The sequence below is a fragment of the Protopterus annectens genome, chromosome 1.part1 (genome assembly GCF_019279795.1).
Source record: "Protopterus annectens isolate FY-2018-M chromosome 1.part1, PAN1.0, whole genome shotgun sequence".
In the NCBI taxonomy this organism is placed as follows: domain Eukaryota; kingdom Metazoa; phylum Chordata; order Ceratodontiformes; family Protopteridae; genus Protopterus; species Protopterus annectens.
The window spans coordinates 1,103,636,893-1,103,663,278 of record NC_056726.1 but is presented as its reverse complement, the minus strand read 5'-3'; the positions used below and the strand labels follow the sequence as shown (position 1 = coordinate 1,103,663,278).

At 42.8% G+C, this 26,386-nt stretch overlaps 1 protein-coding gene across 1 annotated transcript in view; it reads right to left on the bottom strand.

The window, feature by feature from the left end:
* The window catches only part of LOC122809007 (zinc finger protein 888-like), a 214,240-nt gene that overhangs the window by 92,797 nt on the left and 95,057 nt on the right, over positions 1-26,386 (bottom strand). The window lies entirely within an intron of this gene.

Genomic DNA, 26,386 nt, shown 5'->3' with positions numbered 1-26,386 from the left:
CTTTTTGGGGTAAGTAACTTCACTAGGCCATACAATATCAAATTTTAAAGGCAGCTGCTTTATACTTACTGGGTTATGAGGGAACATTTTTATAGACAGCTTTATAAGGAAAATTTGCTTTTTAGGCATTGGCATCTATACAGGACTTTGCTAATCACAGCTCCAAGCAAACATCCACCATATTTATTGTAGTTAAGGGTACAGCCACCTTCGGGCATTTAAATTTGGGTACATGCACACATGGGATAACTGAACTATAGACTTGGTACAAATAGTATCAAAAATAAAGTGAAGGACCATTTCTAAAGCAGTTTTTTCTGTAATGTATTTGGCTTGTTCTTTTATTTACACTTTGGGCTCAGGTTTGATTTTGCAGTGGTGTAAGTCAGTGCCGACTGCAAGCCTGACAGGGTCGTTTGGCTGGTATATCTGAAAGCCATGGAAGTTGACTACATCAGGCAATGTTTGCAGTTGGGGTCAAGGTGATACTTCAGTTGGGAACAGTGTTTTAAAAATAATAGTGGATGTCACTACCAACCAAATCACCAAATTTATGTCCAAAATAATCCATGAACAATACTAGTATGTTAAAGTAAAAAAGCTGAGGACATCTGTATACCATCCCAAACAGCAAGACTACTTGAATGCATTAACAAAACTTTTGTTTAAGGCTTCGGCATACTGGGTGGATGTTGGTCTGTCTTTTGCAAGAGATCCCTACAGTTAAGAATACTGCAGCAGTGAAGAGAAAGACATCTACTGTCATGGTACGATTTTACACAACTGTACTTTCTGCTGGCACCAACAACTGAAAAAAAAGCTTCCTTACAATATAATGAACTTCAGTAGGGCCTTGCTAAAGTAAGTGAAGTTATAAAGTGATAAATCCACTTAAACACAGCAGAAAGCGGGATGGAAGATCTGCACCATTTAGTTACTTGGATGTCATAAGTAGTAGGACTTTTAAGAAGGAGATTTAAACTGAGCATGCTTTCCGTAATAACTTATCTGGAGATACCAGGACGAAAGCCCTTATGCTATTCATTTTTGTTTTTAATTAAAAAATGTTTTTTTCATTACAGTGCTGATATTCCATCCTGCTTTCTGCTGCGTTTAAGTGGATTTACCGTTTTTTCACTGTTTGTGGCTGTGAAGTTATGAAGTGAGGCAACCTGGAAAAGGGATACAAAAACAGCTGTAACTCAAATGCTCTGAAATCATGGAGGGAAACGGAGGTTTCTCTATTAAATGTTTTCAGGGGAAATTAAGGCCGTCACAATTAAAGTCAAAATAGGACAGACATTATAAGGGTCTCAGAAACAAAAATGCAATTTGATCTCAGGAATAGGGATACAAGGTTAGAATTGACAAGTAAATCCAGTTCAATTCAGCATAACATAAAATTTGTGCTTGTATAACAAGTTCACTTAAAACTATACTAAAAATCATAGTCCCAATGTCAAGCAATTACGGATGAATCATGGAAAAAAATTATTAATCTTGGGTTATAGAAAAATCCCAAAGTGATTGGAACAGCTCCAAGCATGATGAGTGTATAAGATTTAAAAATTAACTTACGGAAGACAATACCGTACCCAAATTTAACTTTGTCTGTATTCCAAGATGAGAAATCGACTAAGAAAGTGTGCAAGGCTAGGTTTCCATGTACTCCAGACTGGACTTAAGTTTACCTTCAAATCCTCCTAGCCCTAGATATCAAGGTAAATAGAATTTTTTTCACACTGTTAGTCTCTTCCATTATAAAGGTCTGCCTTTTAGTTTGCATGCACCATTCCACAGGCTGTTGCACAAATCTGTTAGATTCCCACATCAGATATGACATAGCCTTCTAGAATGGCATTGCAGTTTTTCTGAGGACTGTAAAAGTTATCTACCAAAAGGTCAAACTACTTTAAATTCTTAGCTTGAAACCAGACTGCACTGCAGGTATTCTCAAAAATGCCAACTAAAACATATGTTGCTGTAATTCTTCACTATCACAGTACTCTGTCCACTTTCCTGTAATACCACAGAATGACAAAGTGTCTTGCTCATCTTATCTGGAATTCTTACTCAAAATGTGTGGGATTCCTTCTTCAGAGCTCCATTCTCTGTCTCTTGCTCTCTCTCTCTGAATGACACAGGGTCCTGACTCAGTTGCTTTGCCAAGTACTTCGGCCTCAGCCTACAACTTTCCTACAGCCATTCTATTCCAGTTTTTTATCCCACTTGTAAATAAGTCAGTCTGCTGAAGTTTCAATTATACTACTATTTCTGTCTTTGTGGACTTCTTTTCCAGAATCTCATGCAGTACATACTGGTTTTCAGGCAGCAGTAATGTGTGTTTGAACCTTCGGCCCCATTAACACTTGATAATGACAGACCGAGTTAATGCACTATAACTACATTTCAAAACTGTGAAACAATCCTTACAGTTTCACCTACAGTTTTTTCTCATGAGGCTTTTCATAATTCGGATAATTCTCTCCACTTATCTGTTCAACTGTAGGCAGTGGGGTCTGGATGTTCTGTGTCTGAATTTCCTGACTTTTCTATGGTAGGCAAGTATCAGGTATAACACTGTATTCTGAGGTCATGTGATAGCCAGAGTGATACTAATCACAGCTAAATTTGTTCTGTTAATCAGTTTATTTCATGGAAAATTTGAATAGTCAACTACATCAAATACACAGCTTTTTGAAGAGGAACAAACATCCGCCTCCTCAGCCATCCAACAGATGAGCCAGTAGTGAGTAGTCTATTGTGCCTCTTCTTTCCAGTCATTATTAAGGTATAATGCACTGCCTGTTGGGTTACAGTCAACATTCTTGGTCAACATAGTGACCCTTTTTTGCATTGTACTTTTCCCAGATATGATTTGTCCAATCCTTAAAATATTTTTCCTCAGCTGATTGTGAGCAATCATCAACTTACCATTTTCAGTGAAAGAAACAGCACAGAATTTATTTCGTTACAGAAACATTTTTCCTCAAGGCAACATTGCTTTGAAACTTGTTTCAGTAAGTATATTTCCAACTATATCTGAGAAACTCATACCTTTTGTTCTATTATTGACACCTGCTGTATTACATAAAGAATTCCCAATTCTAACATTATTCACGCTTCTCTGGTAAAAGGACCATATTCGCAATGTGAAACTTCTTGCCTGTTCTGTTTCACTGGTAGATTATATAGCATACTTCACAAACTTGGATGTTCCTTGCACACAGACTTTCTGAATGTGTTTTGCAATGGCTTAGTCTGTTTGGGAAACTACCTCTTTAGTAGATATATTATGAAAATCATGCAGATGTATTCATAGAATTTTTTTAACCATAAACTATTGTTAAATCTTCCTTTTTAAGTGCACATCTTTTTTTTTTTACATCTGTAAATGCCCTTGGCCTACAGCCAAGTGGTCTATTCTCTTGTAAGATAAGTGCTCCTATATTACCCTAACTGGCATATTCAAATCGCAGTTTAAACTCTATTACTTCACAGCTTTATTTTCAGGCTACAGCATACTCAAACACCTTTCTTAGAAGTACAGTTATCACAAACATATTAGGAATAAACTGTGTGAGGTGCTGCATAGTTCTTAGAAACCTCTAATGCCAGCTTTTCTTCTGGCTTTGGCATATGCACAACTGCTCTATTTTTTCTGCATTAGGCTTCAGACCCTCAAAAGTCAGATTATAAATGCATTTCAGACTTATCATGGTTATATTACAATTTATCATATCTAACTTTAAACTCTCTTGCTTTGCTGTAATACTGTCTTGTCATTCTCTTTACAAATTGGGTTTCATAACAAAAGACTGTCACAATTATGTTTACAACATTTTCCAAGCCTTCAATCACTTGTGCAATAACTATTTGCAATATTTCTGATGCTGATGAAATACCAAACAGAAGTCTGTAAAACTGGTACCATCCCAGTGGTTTATTCAAATGTACAGAATATGTTTTTTCAATTAGCTTTATCTGCCAGAATCTAATATTCAAATGTAGGCAACAGGTACTCCTGTTTGAATCACTTCACTGAAAATCACATCGATCAGTACAAACGAAGATCTTTTTCTTGATTTACAACATACTATTGACACGTACTGTCCCTAAATGGTTCATAATGAATCCTAACCTCTTCAATAGTTCCTGCTATGTACTATTCTTGAAAAAAAAAATGTTAATTCTCTAGGAGTTTTAGTCACTGGCAAGCCTCAAGATTTGTTTTAGCAGACTTCCTAGTCATTTAATAAATCAGTACAAAGTTGGATAACATTGCTATGCTTCTAAAGTGTTCAAGCCATCTCTGTAGTCATGTCACTTTCTGTAGACAAACTGCATTCACACTATGAATTTATTGTACAGTTCCTGGTTTCCAAATTGGTACAAATAATTAGCACCATTACGTGCTACAGTTTGAAACAGGACTGCATCCATCTCCATTTATAATTATACATCAATAGCTTTTGAATTAATGACTATTTTATGCCCTAAATATGCTAAACTATCTGATTTTTTTCCACTGTTTACAGCCCAATATTTCAAAAGTATTTTCCAATAAAATGTTAGACTTTCCATGATTAACTATTTCTTGCTAACAATCTGCCTTGTACTTCTGTTTTAATGACTCAGAAGCATTACAATGTCATAGTGCCATATATTTTCATTGTAACTTTGCGTACCCGAGCTGCACTTCGGTGCAACTAATTTTCTTGTTTCTACTTGCAAATTCCTGTGAGAAGCATTACAATGTCATAGTGCCATATATTTTCATTGTAACTTTGCCTACCCGAGTTGTACTTCGGTGCAACTAATTTTCTTGTTTCTACTTGCAAATTCCTGTGAAGAGTTGCCTTTCCTTTTACACATCTTTGAAAAACTGTTTTGTCCACATTTTTCAAAACTGATTTATAGCAACACAGTGATTCTTTTCACGCTTCTATCCACACTACTTACTCTGCACCTGACAGCTACTTTTCTGGCTTTCATTATACTGTATTCTCACGTGTCTTTATTACATCCATTGCTATTATAGTACATTCTCACTTTATTTCTGATTTTTTGCATTTTTATTAGGCTCACTTGTCTTGCACAACTTTACTTCCTCACTTAATTCTTTAAGCTGTGTAGCACCAACTCCACTCACTCTGCACATTTTCACAGTTGTTGATAAGGTGAGGTTCTACGTTATTAAAAGCCTACCCCTTGTTTGAACACTTTTTACCAGTAACTACTATCTCTCAGTACTAAATCATACAGCTCGCCATATTCAGGCTTTAGCTTCACTCTTCAGCTTACGAACATACAGTCTGTAGCCACTCGAAGAAATTGTCCCCTTAAAAAGAAACTGGCAATTTTTCTAAGCTTGTAAGAATTCCTGAACACTGTACTAACTGATATTGTTTTCTTCTCTCCAGGAGGGATAAGAGTTAAATATTTTCATGACTTTTCCCAGTAAAATACAGAATTATGAGACCTGGCATATTTCAGGCCTTTCACCCACTCAGCAAACAAAGTTCTCAATCCATGCTTCCAATGTTCTGCTCAGTTGCCAGGAAATGACAACAGAGTGCTCCAACTGCAGATACTACAAATTCTAACTGTGCGTTATACTTCTTTACTTCCAAAGACACACCGTTTCTTTCTAGAAGGAACAAAGAAGTGTATACTATATGGCACTAAATTCCCTGTAGCTCACTTATTAGCATATTTAAAGGTATTTCTATAACACACAGACACACACACAACATTTTAGATCTAGGGTTACTAACCAGGCATATTTTGTCAGCATAGGCAGCAGCTACTGTTAGGTTAGCATTTTTAATTTTGGGACCACCAGGAAGGTGTTCAGAATGGATAGATCCAGGATGGGGTGCCAAGTGCCCCTTTTTCTGGGAACAAGGAATAGTCTGGAATAAAGCTTTTACCTGTTTGATCGGAGGGGACAGGTTCTACTGCCTCTTGGGATATCAGAGTTTGGACTTGTTTCATTGCTAGATCTGGGTCACATGAAACACCCCTCATGGGTTGTACCATACTGTGTGCTGGTCACATGAAATGCCCCTCATGGGTTGTACCATACTGTGTGCTGGTTACATGAAACGCCCCTCATGGGTTGTACCATACTGTGTGCTGGTCACATGAAATGCCCATCATGGGTTGTACCATACTGTGTGCTGGTCACATGAAATGCCCATCATGGGTAGTACCATACTGTGTGCTGGTCACATGAAATGCCCCTCATGGGTTGTACCATACTGTGTGCTGGTCACATGAAATGCCCCTCATGGGTTGTACCATACTGTGTGCTGGTCACATGAAATGCCCCTCATGGGTTGTACCATACTGTGTGCTGGTCACATGAAACACCCTTCATGGGTTGTACCATACTGTGTGCTGGTCACATGAAATGCCCTTCATGGGTTGTACCATACTGTATGCTGGTCACATGAAACGCCCCTCATGGGTTGTACCATACTGTGTGCTGGTCACATGAAACGCCCCTCATGGGTTGTACCATACTGTGTGCTGGTCACATGAAACGCCCCTCATGGGTTGTACCATACTGTGTGCTGGTCACATGAAACACCCTTCATGGGTTGTACCATACTGTGTGCTGGTCACATGAAATGCCCCTCATGGGTTGTACCATACTGTGTGCTGGTCACATGAAACGCCCCTCATGGGTTGTACCATACTGTGTGCTGGTCACATGAAAGATCTTTTCCTCCCTTTCTTTTTCTCTACGTCTGTCTCTCTCTGCACTAGATAGTACAAACAGAAACACAGTGTGCAAGGTGGTCAACAGCAGCTGATTCTAGCCACAGTTTCTTTGTGATGATCCAGAGAACTAATCTTGCTCCAAACTTCCCAAACAAATATGTGCTCTGTGAAGTCAGTACTCACAATGGTTAGCAAAATCACATATGCAAAAATTACCTTACTGTTTCAATGAAAAAACATTTTGTTTTCTTTTATAAATTATTTTATTTACCTTCTGGTGCTAGAGGAGCCAGGGGAAGAAGCAGCCGAAGAAATGCATTTTTTCATGCTGATGATTGATCGACCACCAACAAAGACTGGGATTCACCGCTGCACAGTTCTGAGTCTGTTAGACTTGTTAGTTGACTCTTTCTCTTCTTCTGCTGCCGGGGGTCACAAAGACTCACGAGTCTTACTCTCCTGATTCCTGCTGCCTGCCTTTAAAGTTTCAACTTGAGCAAGAAAGATGTGCGTGCGTGCCACTGCAGTGTTGACGTGCAATAGAAGTGCACCTGCACCAACCAACTAGTATGCAATTTCAACCAAGCCTGTTTAACTTATTTTACATTAAAAACACACACACGCACAATCTGCCCCAATTATGCTATGCTGCCTGTGCTATTACTATCATCAGCGATTGCCGATCAGCTGCTTGCTCGAATCTCTCAATGGCTTTTCTCATTCCTTCAAACTCTCTGACTCTGTCCACAGTCCCACCTCTCTCTCTCTTTATTTCATTCCCTACCCTATCCTAACTGCAGACTTGCAGCAGCATGCCAGACCTGTGAGTGACATGTCCAGCACATGCACTACTGCTGCTAAATGTAAATGAACAAGTTTCTCTCCAGTACAGCCCTCAGCCAAAATCTAACAGGCTGTTCACGGAGCTGATGTCACCGTGCACACATCTGCGAAACAGTCCAAAAAAAGACTGAAAAAAATAAAAAAAAAAAATACAGGAAATTCAGAAATTAAGGGGTGCCACTTGGGAATCATAGCACCCCATCATTTGGACCTTAAAAACAGGTAAAAACTGAGAGATTTGGTATGGTTGAGAGGTATGCCTCTCAGGTTTTCTGGGAGCAGGTGGGAGGGTGTCAGGAGTTAAACTGGATTCCTGGAAGACATCATCAACCACCTCAAAGATAGGAGGGATAGCCAAGGGTATGGGCTGGGGCAGGTCTAGAAACTCTCAGTCTTTTCTTAGACTTTGGGAAGTCCTGGGATTCCCAGTGGAAATGTTCCCTGAGGGTGTGAAGGGTTTCTCCAAAGGAAAGATCTTCTGGTGGGGAAGCAGAGGGAATGGATTCCTCTGCATCTGAATCCTCATAGGCAGTCAGAGGTGGTTATTCCTCTTCAAAATCTGAATAATCCAACTCCTCAGAATCCTGTTCTGTTAGTATTTCAGGACAGTCTCTTTTCCTTTTAGAAGTTGTGGCCTGACTACCCCTTATAAGGGTGATAAGATCCTCTGCCATTTTAAGCACTTGAGTTTGGTGAGGAGGAGCAGGAGTAACACGGTGGCTAGAGGTAGTTTTCCTAGGAGTGGCCTTGCCTCTAGGCCTAAAAGAATCCATCGGTCTGAGAGGAAAGGTAGTCAGATGACATAGTTTTTTTGTCTGGATTCAGTAGTGTGAAAGGACTCCTCGGAAGCCAGTGCCTGCGTCGCAGCTCCGGACCCAACTGAGGTAGATACAACCCAAAGGCTCGGAAGATGAAGAAGATTTCTGAAGCATACCAGACTCCAAAAGGGTCTCGATAGAGGCCTGCAAAGGTATAAAATCGGGCATCAGGGTCTGCAAAAGCTTCTCACTGAATTCCGGAGAACTGATGACCTGCTTAGCGGTAGAGTCGTTGGAAGGCTTGGCTTTATGTGGTCTCTCTCTCTTTGTCCTTACATTTCTTCAGAATGTCTACGGAAGGTTGGCTGACTGACACCATTTCGGAATGTGAAGATGGAAGACAAAACTACCTGGCTACAATAAGAGCACTACGATGAATGGTTCTCACATTAAAGAGGGCACAGAACAGGCAACGGGAGAAGTTGTGATCTGAGCCTAAACAAGTGACGCAGTATGAGTGGTAGTCTCAGTGTGGTGTTTGCTTTCCACAGGCGAGACAATTGTTAACCTTTTCAAACATCAGTTAGTGCAAGAAAAAAAAAGGATCCCCAACAGGGTACTTGGCTTTAGATGTTTTCAGCTGTAATCAAAACTCTGGTAGCATCCACCCAGCACACTTGCTAACTGCTTCTGCTATGGGCTCCACGGCAAGTAAGACTGATGTAATGGCATCGGCTACTCTCCTTTATAGCACCGACAACCTGACATTAGGCAGCAAGCGACAGCAGCTGTCACAGAAAAGCATCGACTCTGGTATATGGGCCAGCCGAGGGGTATCACAGGAGGGATAACCAACAGGTGATGACTGCAACAGTGAAACACGAACATCTGGGAAACCATGATCGACAAATCTAGCTGCTTTGCCAAGGACAGTTTGCACCTGGCACCTCTAGGCTTTTGGCTGTTGGTAAAGGCTCTTGCCTCCCTCATAGTGCCTTTTTTAGGCAAGGTCTCGAACACAACATCACCAACATGAAATTAACCAAGCAGAACAAAATAAGGGTTATTCTGCTAAATGCTAGGAACATAAACTGAAAACTGCATGCTCTGGAAGTATTTCTGTCTCTAGAAGATGTAGATGTCTGTGCAGTCAGAGAAACCTGGTTTAGGTTCTGCGAGAGTACCCCGGCCTTGCAGGCTGCAATGCATTCCACACCTTTAGACTATGGAATAAATGTGTGAAAACCAAAGGAGGCAGAGTTTCACTTTATATTAGAGAAAAAATTCACCTCCTCTCTAGTTAAACTGGACAACTCCATGGAGTTACTCCTGGTCCAAGTTACACTGGGTAAGATCCTCCAATTTCAAGTAATTGCCAGTTGGGTCACAATGCCAATGAAGCCTACTTTTCCAAACTGCAGACATTCCAAATTTTACTCCACACAGATTATGGGGTACTTCAATTATTCCATCATCAACTGGGAAACCTACGCTAGCCCTAACTCACTAGTGCAAACGTTCATTGAATTTGTTAATTCAAACGCCCGGAACAAATTGTCCATACTCTAACAAGGTGAGCAAACATTCTGGATTTGATTCTCACCAACATGTCAAACAGATGCACTGGCGCAACTGTCAGACCCTCATTAGTTAACCCAAATCAATCAGTCACCTTCGGGCTAGCCCTAACACCAGAACTCACAAAGGGTGAAATCAGACTAAAAAAAACTTCACCAAGACAAACTATACCTTCCTAGGTGAAGGTAAAAATGCATTCCAAGCCACACCCCAAGCTGAAAGTGGCAACTACGCCGAAGCTTGCACTATAACCCTGTACAATCACTTGCATAAAAGTGTATAAACTCAACTGTACCAGAAAGAATCAAAGCCAGAGCCCCAAGAAAAAACAAGCTACCACGGTGGACATCCAGCATCAACAAACTTTACAATAACCACAAAAATTTGCTGTCCAAGAAAACAAAGGCAAGGTCCGAACAATGGAAAAGCACTCTCCTCAGCCTCAACAGGCAAATAAGACAATTTGTCAAATCATCTAAGGGCTCCTTTGACAGAAACTTATCAAGTACATCCAAGGATAACCATAAGGCCTTTTACAGCTACGTAGATCCAAAGCATGTGCAGAACTAGTGGCCAACAGTATCAGACACACTGACCCCACAGACATAGCAAACCTGCTAGCAAATAGGTTTGGTAAAAACTTCACTCCTTTATCCCCTCCTAACCTACAACAAACCTTACCCCAAACTTCCACCCCCACCTGACATATCTGAACAGCAGGCCCTCAAAACCTTGTCCAAGGGAAAAAGCGCAGACTATGGGACCAAACAACATCCTGGTCTGTCTTCTAAACAGGCTAAAACATGAACTAGCATCAAGATTATGCACCCTTTTCAATCATAGCCTAACCACAGGCTTCGTTCCTGCAGAATGGAGAACAGCAACAGTTATTCCTCTCAACAAAGGTGGCCTAGCAACAAACCCAGGGAATTACAGATCCATAAGCCTGACCAGTCTCATCTGTAAGGCCATGAAACGTATCATTATGGACCTCATAAATAAAGACATAAGTGACCACTAAACCTCGGATTCTACCCAATTTGGCTTAGTGAAGGGCAGATCCTGCCTATAAAATCTGGTGGATTTCTTTGAAAATGTGACCAAGGCCATAGATGAGGGCAAATCTGTGTGCACAGCATACCTCAAACTGGCTAAGGCTTTCAACACAATCCCACATTCAGGGTGTGACGATTGGGGAGAGATGGGCGAAGGCTGCCAGCCTAATCAAATAGAAATGGATACCTAATTCTATCAACTGTATAAATAAATGTAAAATACAGGCATGTTTTCTTGAGTGTAAAAGAATACTGTGATATGTGAACATCAATGTGGCAACATTGCCCCCTTGCTGTAAAGAAAAACTAAGTCAAGCCTTTCAAATTTGTCTTTTGAAATTGAAATGATTTTATGACATTCTTTGATCTTTAAAGTTGATTCAGGTCAGGCTGGCTGAAGACATTCTGTCTATTGTGTTAACTAAGGACTAATTGCTAGAGTGTATATGTGAAATGTCTTTTTAGTGTTGTAGTCTTCAGTGCAGGTGTTCATAGGTTCATACTAGGCTATCTGCCCTAGGGCATTTATAAGCCTAGCCAGAGTGTGTTTGGCATTCGCCACCCATTTTAAATTAATTTTGCTATGCCTTTTTTTGAGGTTAGTATACTGTGCCTCTGTCTAACAGTGACACAGAAGTGATAACCGGGGTAAATCTACAATCTCCCATCCACTCATCAAGATTCCTCTTGAAGAGAGTCAATGTGGGACTCTGCCTAACCTGGACTGGGATTTTATTCCAGAGTGAAGGGAGCCTCTGGGTTATGAATCTGTCCCTCCAGCATGCCCTATTTATTTCAGTGCTGAGGTTCAAGTCTCTCGAGCGCATAGCTCGATGGGATTTGGATTTTCTGAGGTGCAGCATGTCCATTAATTCCGGGATGGACATGGCTTTATACGTCAGGCACAGATCGCCTCTGAGCAGGCGGTATGCCACTGAGTAGAGCTGGAGTTTCTTTAACCGGGCAGCATATGGCATCTGTTTGAGCCCTTTGATCCTCTTGGTGAGGTACTTTTGGGGTCTTTCCAGTTGCTGCAGGTGTCTGGTAAGGTACATCCCAAAAGGGGCATTGTACTCAATTATGGGCCTATTGAGGGATGAGTAAAGAGGCACGATGACCTCCCGTGATCTAGATGTGAATCCATTCATGATTAGGTGGGCTATATAAAATGTTTTTCTAACCACTTTGGCCATGTGGTTGTCAAATGAGAGATTGCTATCAACTTGGGTCCCCAGGTCCCTAATGACTTCTTTTGTACTTAATGGATTACCACTTATGTGGTAATTTGTGGGCACTTTGTTTTTGCCAAAGGGGATGACTATACACTTTTTGGCATTTAGCTTAAGGCCATGGCTCTGGCACCAGTTGTCTGTTTCTATGAGGCCCTTTTGGAGGATGCTTGTGTCGGCTGGAGAGTTGATTATGGCGCCCAGTTTGCAGTCATCCGCGAACTTGGTCAGCCACAGTCCTTCCGTGTTGGCATGTACCGCCGAGAAATATATACCGAACAAGAGAGGTCCCAGGACTGAGCCTTGTGGGACGCCACTTGTAACTGGTTTGGAGTCTGACATGGCTCCAGCAATTCTAACCATGTGAGTTCTGTCCTTGAGCCAGTTGGCAACCCATCTAGTGACATAGGGGTTTATATTTAAGCTGGTTAGCTTATCTATAATGCCCGAGTGGGGTATTGTATCGAAGGCTTTTGCGAGGTCCAGGTAGGCTGTGTGGACCACCTTCCCCTCGTCAATGGCCTTGGTGACTGTTTCAAAGAAATCAACCAGGTTTAAGAGGCAGGATCTGCCCTTAACAAAGCCAAACTGGGTAGGATCCAGTGTCTGTAGGTCCCCAATATCTTTATTTATGAGGTCCATGATGATCCTTTCCATAGCTTTGCAGACCAAGCTAGTCAGGCTTATGGGGTGATAGTTTCCAGGAAACGCTGAGGCACCACCTTTGTGGAGAGGGACCACTGTTGCTGTACGCCACTCTTTGGGTACATATCCTGTAGTAAGGCTAAGATTGAACAGTAGTTTTATGTTTGGGTTTAGCTCTTCTTGGAGTTCATGTAGGACGCAGCCCGGGACACCATCTGGTCACATCGATGCTGTGTTTTTTGCTTTGGAGAGGGCGGCTCTTACCTGAGCATCTGAGATGTCAGGGGCGTAGCACTCTGTTGGGATAGATATTTGCCCTTTTGGTGGGGAAGGGGGAGAAGTTTGCATTGAACCTGTCAGCTAGGATGTTGGCAATGTCTGTGGGCTTGGTGTATTTTTTGTCATTTTAGACTAATTCTGAGCATATCTGGGAATTCCTACCCAGGTTCCTAACATAACTAAAGAAAGCCTTGTGATTATCCTTAGTGTCCTGTGCAATTTTTCTCTCGAAGCTGGCCTTAGATGATTTTATGAGTGCCCGTAGATTTTGCTAATACTGATCAGAGATGCCTTCCCTTTTTGGGATTTTGCTCTATCATGTAGTAGCTTCCTCCTTCTATTGTATAGTTTGTTTATGGCTGGGGTCCACCAGACAGGACGTCTGCCTTTGGAGGATTGTGTCTTGGTTTTATTTGGGATTGCATGATCCATGCATTCCTGAAGGTGTTCATAGAATGCGTTTATAAAGGATTCTGCAGTCTGGGCCGTATTTTCCACAGGCCCGGGGGCTTTGAAGGATTCCGCCTCAGTTTTGAGGCGTGTGAAATTTGCTTTAGAGAAGTTTTTCACTGTCGTTTTCTGGGCAGGCAGTGGGGTCGGGATGTGAATATCCAGTGAGATTAGTTTATGGTCTGATCTTACCAGTGAGGGATACACTTCTGGTCTGGAGCATAGTGTCCCCATGTTGGTGATGATCAGGTCCAGTATGTTTTCCCCTCTTGTGGGAGTGGTAACAAGTTGTTCCATAGCATTTGAGTTTATAAATACTAGGAACCTTTGGGCTAGGGTGTTGGAGCTAGAGTAATGCTCCCAGTCCATGTTTGGGTAGTTGAAGTCGCCCAATATAATGGTGTTTGGAGAGACCTTCATATTTTCCAGTATTCTCAGGAAGGCCGAGTGGGGTTCCTGTGTTTGGGAGGGTGGTCTGTAGCAGGCTATAAACTGGAAGGCAGTTTTACATACTGTTAGTTGCACATGGATAGTCTCTGATGCTTTGTGCTGTGCCACCAACCTGGAGGTGTTGGTATCTTTGACGAATATTGATACTCCCCCTCCTTTTGTGGTTTGGTCCAAGTTTTGGGGCCGAAAAGCATGGTATGAGGTATAACCTGGTAGTGTTGGGGTGCTCCCGGGAGCCTTGAACCAGGTTTCTGTTACTGCACAGGTATCGATGTTCTCAATGCTAAGGAGAGTTTCGAGTGTGTGCATCCTGAGGTTTAGACTTCTGGCGTTGAGTAGCATTACTCTTAGTTTCTAAACCAATGTGATACCTATGGAGGTGAGTTTGTCTTTTGAGTCTTGCCTAAAAAAGGCACTATGGGGGTAGCAAGAGCCTTTGCCAATATCCAAAAGCCCAGGGGTGACAGGTGCAAGCCATCCCTAGCGAAGCATTGTGGCTTGTCGAGCATGTCATCCCAGGCTGACAGGAATTGGATCCCCTTTGAATGACACCAATACTTAAGCCAATTGTTGAAATTGATCATCTTGTCTTCATATTGTGGCATCATTCTTGGTGAGGGTAAGATGCTACTCAAGGTCAGGGTCATACCGGCCTGGGCTACATGCTCAGAGAGCTCCTCTATGTCTCTTTTCATGTAGTCCAGGGAGGTACGTCTCAGGTCATTCACACCAGCATGGACAATGACTGAGTCATATTTGTACTTGCCTTGGAGTGACCTGAGTGCTTGTGTTATGTGGCGGATCCTAGCGCCCGACAGGCAGCTCACCGTGACCTTCTCCTTGTTCAGCCTGGTGAGCTGGACGTCAGTGTGCCTGACGATAGAGTCACCTATTACAAGTGTATCAGGTGTGTTGTTTAGCCTTAAGGGCTGTGACTGTTCGGCACACTGGCTTTGTGAGCTCTGTGTTGCACGTGTTTTGTTTTGGGGTAGCGGTTGCTTGGGTGTCTGCTTTGGAGGTCTCTGCTGCTTAGGCAGATTTTTATTTAGAGCCTCCGAGTATGTTTTTGTGTGTTTATGTGTTTGGTTTGTTGCCATGGTAGGTCTATGTGAGACTGGAATTGTAGTGAGTGTGGTTTCCTTCTCCTCCTGACTGGTTACACCAGTACTGAGTTGAGAGAACTTAGCCTCCAGTTTGGCTATATGGTTGCATCTCTCACATGTGTTGGAAGGAGGAGAGGGTTGTCTGTGTACATGAGGCAGTTGTAACATTGCCTCAAGATTCCCAGATTCACCAGCTGGGCCGGAGAGGAGATTGACAACTGACCTTTGGACATGCTAGAATAGTATTGGGAATTCCTTTATAATTGAAAAAAGGGCCAATGGGGAACAAGGTACTCAAGGGGAGTTTGTGAGGGTGTAGTGCTTTTAATTTTTTAGAGGAGACTTATATAATTGCTTTAGTGAGCAAGTGCCAGGTAACTTAAATGCAATGTGTTACAGGTAACTTAAATGCAAAAATGACAAACAGTAACTTTCTTTCAAGTGAAATAAGGAAATAAGTACAGTAAGCAATGCAGATATCACTAGGGATCCACAGAAGTGCTAAAAGGCCATGTTTTAGGTGGAATTAGCATTTCAGGGAAATAAACAAACAACAAGCATACAAACAAAGCTAAATTCAGCAGGCCTGGATCTAGTCTATGCTACAGTAAACAAGGTGTACCAATTTCAGTAAGAAACAGTTAGAATATGCAGGCACTATAAGCCTTTAATCAGAAATTCCCAGCTCAGAAGGGCAGAGTCCAGCCTCTCCTCCCACAAGATTGCAGACCGCGATACTTCTTAATGTAAAATAACTGGCCTGAAGCCCAAGTGCTTAAATCAGAACTAATACACTTTTAGAATAACAGACACTGAGCCCTCAATCAGCAGTTCCCAACTTAGAAGGATGTAAGCTACCTGTCCTGCCACCATAGTGCAGGCCACACACCTTCCTAATGTAAAACAACTGGTCTGAAGCCCAAGTGCTTAATCCAAAAGACTTAGAAATGATAGCTACACTTTAATCAAGTTACTACCAAGCAGTAATAAATACAACTGAATACTTTAAAGAATGCCTGGATTAGTGCTCAAGTTATACAAACAAAGCTAGATTCAGCAGGCCTGGATCTAGTCTATGCTACAGCAAACAAGGTGTACCAATTTCAGTAAGAAGCAGTTCAAATATGCAGGCACTATAAGCCTTTAACCAGAAATTCCCAGCTCAGAAGGACAGAGTCCAGCCTCTCCTCCCACAAGAGTGCAGAACACGAACCCTCTTAATGTAAAATAACTGGCCTCAAGCCCAAGTGCTTAAACCAGAATTAATACACTTTTAGAATAACAGACACTGAGCCCTCAATCAGCAGTTCCCAACTTAGAAGGATGTAAGCTACCTGTTCTGCCACTACAGTGCAGACCACAAACCTTCTTAATGTAAAACTGGTGTTAGCTTGCTAAATAATGCAGTTTCTATTAGCCTGGGAACTCTAGGTTAAGTGTCAAAGAAATGATGTAATGGAAACAAACTCAAAATGATGTAATCTGGGGAGGACCCAGAGACATGTTTGTTAGTGATGTTTTATAAACTGTGTCTCAGAGAGAGACTAGGAAGCATTTTGACTTTGGACATCTAACTTACCAGCACTCTGCCTATGCTCACATGTAAGTTTTTAGCACTGTGATTTATTGTAGGAATAGTTAAAGCTAGTAAAGATTAAATAGGTATTTTTCTTTGAAATAAGACCTGTCCTGCTGTATTATTTTAAGTTTCTGTATGATCTATGAACTCTTAGATATCTCTGTGGTGTAGTAGTTTTGTCTTGTGTTTTAATTATTTATTATTAAATATTTTTAAAACCTTCTACCTGTTGTGGGTTTATGTAGTGATAAATTATGCTTTAGAGTATATTATATATATTATAGAGTTTACTGTCTAAACCCTTCCAATAAGCCTTAGACTGAATTGTCACATAACTGGACACTCTTTTAAGGTCCTTTTAGTTGCTGATATTATTAACTGGGTGGTGGCAGTAATTACTCGTACAGTGCCTTAGTGTAGGACTCAGCAGTCGAACTTTCAGTTCCTGTCTGCATTGGTGTCATGAAGTTTGTAACTTCTGACTTGAGTAGCATGAAGTTGGTCTCGGAGAAGTTTTTTATGGAGGTTTCCTTACTGGGGGGTGGGGGTGGGATTTGGATGTTAAGGGTGATTAGCTTATGGTCTGACCTGACCAACGAGGGGGTGACCATTGGTGTGGAGCATCGATTTCCCATGTTGGTAATGACCAGGTCTAGGATATTGGAGCCCCTGGTGGGACTACGGATTAGTTGATCCAGGGCATTGGAATTTATGAATGCCAAGAACCATTGGGCAAAGATGTTGGTGCACGAGTAGTTTTCCCAGTTAATGGCAGGGTAGTTGAAATTACCCAGTATTAAGGTGTTTGGTTGTATATTAATATTTTCCAGTATGTTTAGAAAAGTGTAGTGAGAATCTTGGGGCATGGTGGGGGATCTGTAGCAAGCTACAATTTGGATTGCAGTCTTACCTAGTGTTAGTTGCACCTGGAGAATTTCAGACACATTGTGTAGGGCAACTAACCTGGTGGTGTGAATATCCTTGGTGAATATGGACACTCCTCCACCTTTAGTGTTTCGATCCTGGTTTGGTAGCCGAAAAGTGTGGTAAGAGTTGTAGCCTGGTATTGCAGGGGTGTTCTCTGGAGCCTTAAACCAGGTCTCAGTTACTGCACAGATATCAATGTTCTCCATTTTTAGGAGTGAGAGTGCATTTTTGAGGTTTAGACTTCTAGCATTGAGTAGCATTGCCTTCAGATTTTGCATGCTTGTATGTGTTACAGTGGTGGTTTTGTCCTTTGAACTTTGCCTAAAAAGGCACTATAGCGGTAGCAAGAGCCTTAGCCAGTAACTTGAATTCCAGGGGCGACACGTGCAGACCATCTCTGGCAAAGCATCGTGGTCTGTCGATCATGTCGTCCCAGGCAGACAGATACTGGATCCCCTTTGAATGACACCAGAAGCTTAGCCAATTGTTGAAGTAAATCATTTTGTCCTTATATTGTGGTATCATTCTGGGCAAAGGCAGGATGCTACTCAGGGCTAGGGTCATACCTGCCTGGGCCACATGATCCGAGAGCTCTTCCATGTCTTTTTTCATGTAGTCCAGGGAGGTACGTCTCAAGTCATTCACTCCAACATGGACAATGACAGTCATATTTGTACTTGTTATGGAGTAACTTGAGTGCATGAGTTATGTGGCGGATCCTGGCACCCGACAGGCAGCTCACTGTAATTTTCTCCTTGTTCAGCCTGGTGAGTGGGAAATCAGTGTGCCTAACTATAGAGTCACCTATGACTACGTTGTCTTGCCTTGCTGGTTGGCACACTGGTATTGTGAGCTATGTGACACTTTGGATGTGATTGGTGTTTGTTTGTGTTTCAGCTTTGGAGGTCCTTGTTGCTTGGGCAGGTTACAGTTAAGGGCATCCGCATATGTGGATTAAGTGTTGCTATGTGTGGGTGTTGGTGGTGTGAGTTTAGAAGGGCTATGTGTTGCTTGAGGTGTAGTGCGGGTGTTAACCTTTCTCCTCTTGACTGACTAGCACAATCTTGGGTAGAGAGAGCATTGCTTCCAGTTTGGCTATGTAAGTGCATCTCTCACAGGTTGTAGTGTTGAGTGGTAGGAGGAGAGGGTTGTCTGTGTACATGAGGCAGTTGCTGCATTGCCCCAGTATGCCCAGATTCACCAGGTGAACAGGAGAAATCAACGGAAGCTGACCCATGGACATGCCTGGTTTGGTGCTTTTGTTTTGTAAAGTACAGGAGCTGTTTTCCCTTACCTTAGCAAGGTACTTTGCAGTTATAGGCTGTTTAGTGCCTATGATTAATTTCTCATTATTAATACGGAGTGTTGAGTGCCTGTATCCATTTAAGGCTTCCTAGTGCTTTCTAGCAGGTATTATATCAAGTGCTAGTCACAGGGATGCTTAAAGGTAAGATGAAAAAAATGGTTTATCCTAAACACTGCAGTGTACACTAGAGAAGTTAGATGGGAAAGTAGGCAACAAGGTTTACCTGTCTAAAAGTTAGTGGAGAGTCACTATTTTTAAAACAGCAAGATAGACTGAAAGGGGGTGATCACTTTTGTATTCTGGTACTATGGAATACAGTAGAATGGCCAATAAATTTAAATAGTTGAAGGGGAGTGATTTCACAAAATGATAATTTTGTGCTTACTCACAAAAGCCAGTGAAAGCAGAGAGGAAATGAAATATATGATCAAATTATTGGATATTAATATTGCACAGTAAAAATAGGACACCCTTTTAAGGGCCTTTAGTAGCTGATATTATTAACTGGGTGGTGGCAGTAATTACTGCCGTATAGTCTGGGTAAAGGGGCACAGTTGGAGAATCTGTGTCAGCCTTTCCCAGGACTGTCTGTGAAGTTGTATAGATACTTATCTCAAAGTGTGTGTGTGTTGTGTCAGCTACTTGGCAGGGACACAAAGCACTGGTTGGACAGAGAGGGTACTGGAGGTTTTAGCTTGCCCAGTTAGGCTGAGACCTGGACCCTATAGCTGTGCCAGTGGGGAGTCTTATTGGGGACCTGGTGAGCAAGGGAGCAATTAGCCCCAGCCTGACTGTGATCTCTGTGTGCACTTAAGGGAAATTGTACTTTACTGTGTGTATTAGTTATCCTTTCCTCTTCTAGGAGACTACCTCCCTGGTGTTAGTGGTGAGGACTGAGGCTCCTTGATTGCTAGGCCAGGACACGGCCATCACATGTGGTTTGCAGTGGTGGGATCTACTTCACATACTAATTGGCTTGTAGTGGTGTGGGTAGAGCGAATTCCTGTAGCTCATGTACAGTGATCTCTAAAAGTGTTTTGTACTCTAAAACAGCCACGCAGTGTATACTAAGAGTTTAGATCACAATTGTTTTATTTATTTTGTTAGCTTAGTGTTAGTCAGGGTGAGCAGGCAGCATGTCAGCAGAAGAGTATGGAAAGCTGACAAGGAGCCAGCTGGCAGAGATGTGCCAGGCTAGGGGACTGGTGTATGGAAACCTGACTAAAGCAGACATGATTGCAGCCTTGGTTACAGCTGCATCAGAAAACAGTAGCCTGGAGGACAATCAGACTGACAGGGGAGATAAAATATCCTCGGAGAATGGACAGCTCAACCTTTCTGCAGTGGACTTAAAAATCCATCTGGAGCTAGAGAGACTTGAGTTGGAGGCCAGGCGTATGGAAATAGAAGCAGCTGAAAAAATAAAAAGTCTACAAGCTGAGGAAAATGAATGGCAGAGGAGGCATGAGAGGGAAATGCTGACTCTTTGCCAAAGTCATGGAGGTAATGAGGAAGGGAGTAACCGGACCCCAGAAGCACAAAAGGTCACTAAATTTCTTCCACAGTTTAAAGGGGGGGTAATTTTGATAGCTTCATTCAGATGTTTGAGCGGGTATGTAAACAGTATGAAGTTGAGCAAGGGCTCTGGGTACGGTTCCTGACCCCCTTACTCCATGGTAAAGTTGTAACTTCTTTAGCAAAAATGCATGACACTGACTGTTTTGATTATACTGCTATAAAAAGACACTTGGAATGTTTTACGCTAACACCTGAAATGTATAGGAAAAAGTTTTGTGAGGATAGATGCAAGGCAGATGAAAATGTATGTGAATATGTTGTTGAACTGAGCACTTACTTTCATAGCTGGGTGAGTGGCTATCAGGTCACCACTTTTCAAGGGCTGGAAGACCTTTTGGTAAGGGAACAAGCCCTTAACACTTTGCCTGAGGGCATGAGGATCTGGTTAGCTGATGAACAGTGTGCTACTTCAGAGGAGTTGGGGAAGAAGTGAGACCTATACCTAGCAAGCAGGGCAGCCCTGCACAGGAAAGGAACACAGAGTACTGCTCATGGGACTAAAGAAACCCATGGTGGGCAGTACAGACTGCCCCAACAGAATCCGCCAGTAACAAGGGGAAGCCACTTGTCCAGGTACACATCCAGGAGCTAGGGTAAATGTTTTGAATGCAACCAGTGGGGCCATGTGGCATACAGATGTTCACGATTGCAAGGTGGGGAACCAAAGGTGAGGGAGCCAGTAAGTGGTAAAGACAAAATGCCAACAGTGGGTTGTCTTGAGACAACAGGGGTATGGAACTACCATCCTGCAGATGTCCTGAGAGAGGAGGATGTGGATGAGGCAGTACTGTGTACTTATGCAGTTACATGCAGTGAGGCTAGGACACAAGCATGTGGGTCTGGTAGCCTGGGGGAGACCCAGACAGACTGCATACTTGCAGCCAGGACTGCTGAGATGGTTACTTCAGGGAGGGAGCTGCTCTGTAGCAGTGAGACTGCATGTGAGCCACAGCTGCTTGTGGATACTGAGGTTCCCTTGGACAGGGTAACTGCAAAGGTAAAGGTGAGTAGTAGTACCCAGGCTGACAGTGAGGCACCGCTGTCAGAGGATGCCAGACTTCCTGTGAAAGGGGAGCTGGGAAGGGTTACAAGGAGAGACTTGAGACAGGCTCAGCTCTCAGACCCTACATTGCAAGGCCTGAGGCAAGTAGCTAGGGAGGCACCTGATTCTCTAGGGAAGGGGGAATCTGTATACTGGAACAAAGGTTACTGTACAGAGAATGGACCCCTGAGGGAGAGCTAGAAGGTGAGAGAGTACAGCAGTCTGTAGTGCCTAGAGCCTACCATCTGGTGCTTCTAGCCATAGCCCATGATATTCCCTTTGCAAGTCATATGGACATAAAACGTAAAAAGAGGAATATTATGCAAAACTTCTATTGGCCTGGAATTTCCAGAGATGTAACAGGGCACTGCAGGACCTGTGAGCAGTGCAAAAAGGTAGGCAAGGTAGGAGACAAGGTGAGAGCTCCTTTGATGCCTTTGTCCGTGATTGAGGAGTCATTTCAGAGGGTAGCTATGGATATTGTGAGTGCTCTGAGTACCCCAAGTTCCATAGGGAAAAAGTATATCCTAGTGATTGTAGATTATGCTACACAATACCCTGAGGCAGTGGCTTTGTCCTCCCATTGAGGCTGAGAAGGTGGCAAATGCTTTGCTAGACATTTTCAGCAGGGTAGGTTTCCCAAAGGAAATGCTGTCTAACAGAGGTGCCAATTTTATGTCAGACCTGCTGGTTTGTCTGTGGAACTCCGGTGGGGTGAAGCACATGAAGACCACCCCCTACTATCCCCAGACTAATGGTCTTGTTGAGAGGTTAAATTCTACAATCAAGTCCATGCTACGGGCATTTGCAGATCAGTTTAAGAGGGAGTGGGACAAATATTTACCCCATCTGTTTGCTTACAGAGAGGTTCTCCAGGAATCCACAGGTTTTTCACCCTTTGGGTTGCTGTATGGGCATAGGTTCCCCAGGAATCCACAGGTTTTTCACCCTTTGGGTTGCTGTATGGGCATAGGGTGAGGGGACCTCTATATTTAATTCGAGATGAGTGGGAAGTTGAGTGTAAGTCTCACAAGGAGTCTGTTGTGGCATATGTCCTGAACCTCAGGACAAGGCTCAGGGAACTCATGGGCCTGGCCCAGGAGAACCTGGCAGAAGCTCAACAACAGAAAAAGCTGTAGTATGACAGGAATGCTTGAGCTAGAAAGTATGCTGTAGGGCAGCAGGTGATGGTTCTCATTCCTGTCAGACACAACAAACTGCAAGCAGCTTGGAAGGGACCCTATAAGGTGGTAAGAAAGGTACGTGATGTTAACTACATGCTGGAAGTACTAGGCAGAAGGCAGTGGCACAAACTGTACCATGTTAACATGATGAAACCTTACCATGACAGGGGAGGCCCTTGTGCTGAACATTTGCAGTGGATTGCAGGAGGAGTCTGAGGGAGATCAGGGGACTGATCTCCTCAGTGAGGGTCAGGCTGACACCTCAGTGGAAGGGGTAGCAATGTCCCAGCAGCTATCTCCTACCCAGGTTCGAGAAATCCGAGCAGTGTTGCAGGAGTTTGGTGGCATGTTCACCAGGAAACCAGGGAACACCCACCTGGTGCAGCACCAGGTGGATACAGGACCCCAAAGGCCTGTCAGGCAGGCCCCTTATAGGGTGTCTGAGAGAGTCAAACAGCCTCTGAGGGAAGAAGTACAGGAGATGTTGGAACTAGGACTGATTCAAGAGTCCAACAGTTCCTGGGCCTCACCAGTGGTGTTGATGCCAAAGAAGGATGGCAACAACATGTTCTGTGTGGATTACAGGAAATAATAGTCACACAGAAATGGATGCTTACCCCATGCCTAGGACAGATGAGGCCCTAGAGCAGCTGAGTGGGGCTAAGTATCTTACAACCATTGATCTTACCAAGGGCTACTGGCAGGTGCTCTTGACTCCCACTGCTAGAGAGACGTCAGCCTTTGTGACTCCTTTTGGCTTGTATGCGTTCACAAAGATGCCCTTTGGGATGAAGAATGCCCCAGCGACTTTCCAGAGGCTGGTAGATCATATCTTAGCAGGAGCAGGAGGGTTTTCCATTGCTTACATGGATGACATTGCTATCTACAGCCATTCCTGGCAAGAGCACCTTCAGCATGTCAGGGAGGTGCTGGGCAGACTACAGAGGGCAGGGTTGACCATTAAGCCGAACAAATGTTAGGTGGGTATGGCAGAGTTCTCCAACCTAGGACGTAGAGTGGGGAGTGGTAAGGTAAGGCCAGAACCTGCCAAAGTGGAAGCTATTCAGGCATGACATTCTTAGAGACAGCAGGGTACTACAGAGAGGTTGTTCCCAATTGTAGCACCATAGCTGCTCCCCTCAAAGACCTGACAAGGAAAAACGGAGCTAGTCAGCAAAATGCCAAGTTGCTAAGATGGAGTCTAGGTTTGCAAGCATATGATAATGTCAGTGCAGATGGGAGTAGCAATGCCAATGCAGATAGGCTCTCAAGACAGGTAATGAGGTGAGGTACACCCAGATAGACCTGACACTCTCAAGTGATGTTTCTCAAAGGGAACTTGAAAAACTTGCTTGAATTCCCCGGGGGGGAGGGGGGAGAGATGTGACAACTGGGGAGAGATGGGCAAAGGCTGCCAGCCTAGTCAAATAGAATTTGATACATAATTCTATCAACTGTATAAATAAATATAAAATACAGGCATGTTTTCTTGAGTGTAAAGGAATACTGCGAAATGTGAACTTCAACAATGTGGCAACATTGCCCCCTTGCTAAAGTTAAGCCTTTCAAATTTGTCTTTTGAAATTGAAATGATTTTATGACATTCTTTGATCTTTAAAGTTGGTTCCGGTCAGGCTGGCTGAAGACATTCTGTCAACTTTGTTAACTAAAGACTAATTGCTAGAGTGTATATGTGAAATGCTTTTTAGTGTTGTAGTTTCTTGTGCAGGTGTTCGCTTGCTAAATAATGCAGTTTCTATTAGCCTGGGAACTCAGAGCAGGTGTCAAGATGATGCAATATGAATACTGTGAAAACCTAAGTGTCAAAAATGTAATCTGGGGATGACCCAGAGACATGTTTGTTAGTGATGTTTTATAAACTGTGTCTGAGAGAGAGACTAGGAAGCATTTTGACTTTGGACAACTAACTTACCAGCACTCTGCCTATGCTCACATGTAAGTTTTTAGCGCTGTGATTTCTTGTAGGAATAGTTAAAGCTAGTAAAGATTAATTAGGTATTTTTCTTTGAAATTAGACCTGTCCTACTGTATTATTTTACATTTCTGTGTGATCTGTGAACTCTTAGATATCTCTGTGGTGTAGTAGTTTTGTCTTGTGTTTTAATTATTTATTATTAAATTTTTTTAAAAACCTTCTGCCTGTGGCTGGTTTATGCAGAGATAAATTATGCTTTAAAGTATATTACATATTTATAGAGTTTACTGTCTAAGCCCTTCCAATAAGCCTTAGACTGAATTGTCACATAATTGGACACCCTTTTAAGGGCCTTTTAGTAGCTGATATTAACTGGGTGGTGGCAGTAATTACTACCATATAGTCTGGGTAAAGGAGCACAGTTGGAGAATCTGTGTCAGCCTTTCCCAGGAGTGTCTCTGAAGTTGTATAAATACTTATCTCAAAAAGTGTGTGTGTGTTGTGTCAGCTACTTGGGCAGGGACACGAAGCACTGGTTGGACAGAGAGGGTACTGGAGGTTTTAGCTTGCCCAGTTAGGCTGAGACCTGGACCCTATAGCTGTGCCAGTGGGGAGTCTTATTGGGGACCTGGTGAGCAAGGGAGCAACCAGCCCCAGACTGACTGTGATCTCTGTGTGCACTTAAGGGAAATTGTACTTTACTGTGTGTATTAGTTATCCTTTCCTCTTCTAGGAGACGACCTCCCTGGTGTTAGTGGTGAGGACTGAGGCTCCTTGATTGCTGGGCCAGGACAAGGTTTTCACACAGGGATTACCAATAAACTTAGTAAACCGAATGTACACTTCTTCATTGTAAGATGGGTCACCAAATGGCTCACAAACCAGACACACACTATCAAAGTGGGTGACTCAACATTACACAGTAGACCTGTTACCAGTGGGGTGCCACAGGGTTCATTGATGGGCCCCCTACTGTTTGGTATATACTTTCAGAAGTTCAGGTTAAAACAAATGGATTGTGGCTAGCCAAGTTTGCAGACTACTGCAAACTATGTGCAATCATTGAATCCCCACATGATGTCAGCATACTCAAGGAGGGTCTCATGCAGACTAGCAAATGGTGCATTAGTCACGGTCTCAAACTGAATGCAAAGAAATGTATCATCATTCCCTTCAGCATAAACAATATCCCCTTACACTATAAATCAATAACAATACCTTAAGTATCCATGCAGTAGTAAGGACTCTGGGATCACAAGTTGACTGCGACCTTAACTTTGACCACAATGTGTCAGGTGTAGTAAGGAAAGCTTTCTACATAGCACACAATTAGTAAAGGCATCACTTCGAGACCAAAAGAAGTTATAATCCCCCCTGTATTCAGCCCTTATCCGGCCTATAAATGAATATAATGCCCTGTTTGTCATGTACTGTACTAAACACCTGCAGCAATTAGAGACCTCAGAGGTTTCTAACAAAGAAGATCAAGGGCCTCCAGCATGTGCATTACACAGACCAACTAAAGTCTCTGTTATAATACTCCGTATTGTACAGACTTCTTAGGGGAGACTTACGCCTGGCTTACAGAGCAATCCAAGACCCAAACCTAATGAACCTTTTTCATATTCCTAAATCAAATAGGACTAGGGATACTCAATCCAGGCACCTAAACATCACCGGTGACTTAAATAGAACATGTCGGAGGGACAGATCTA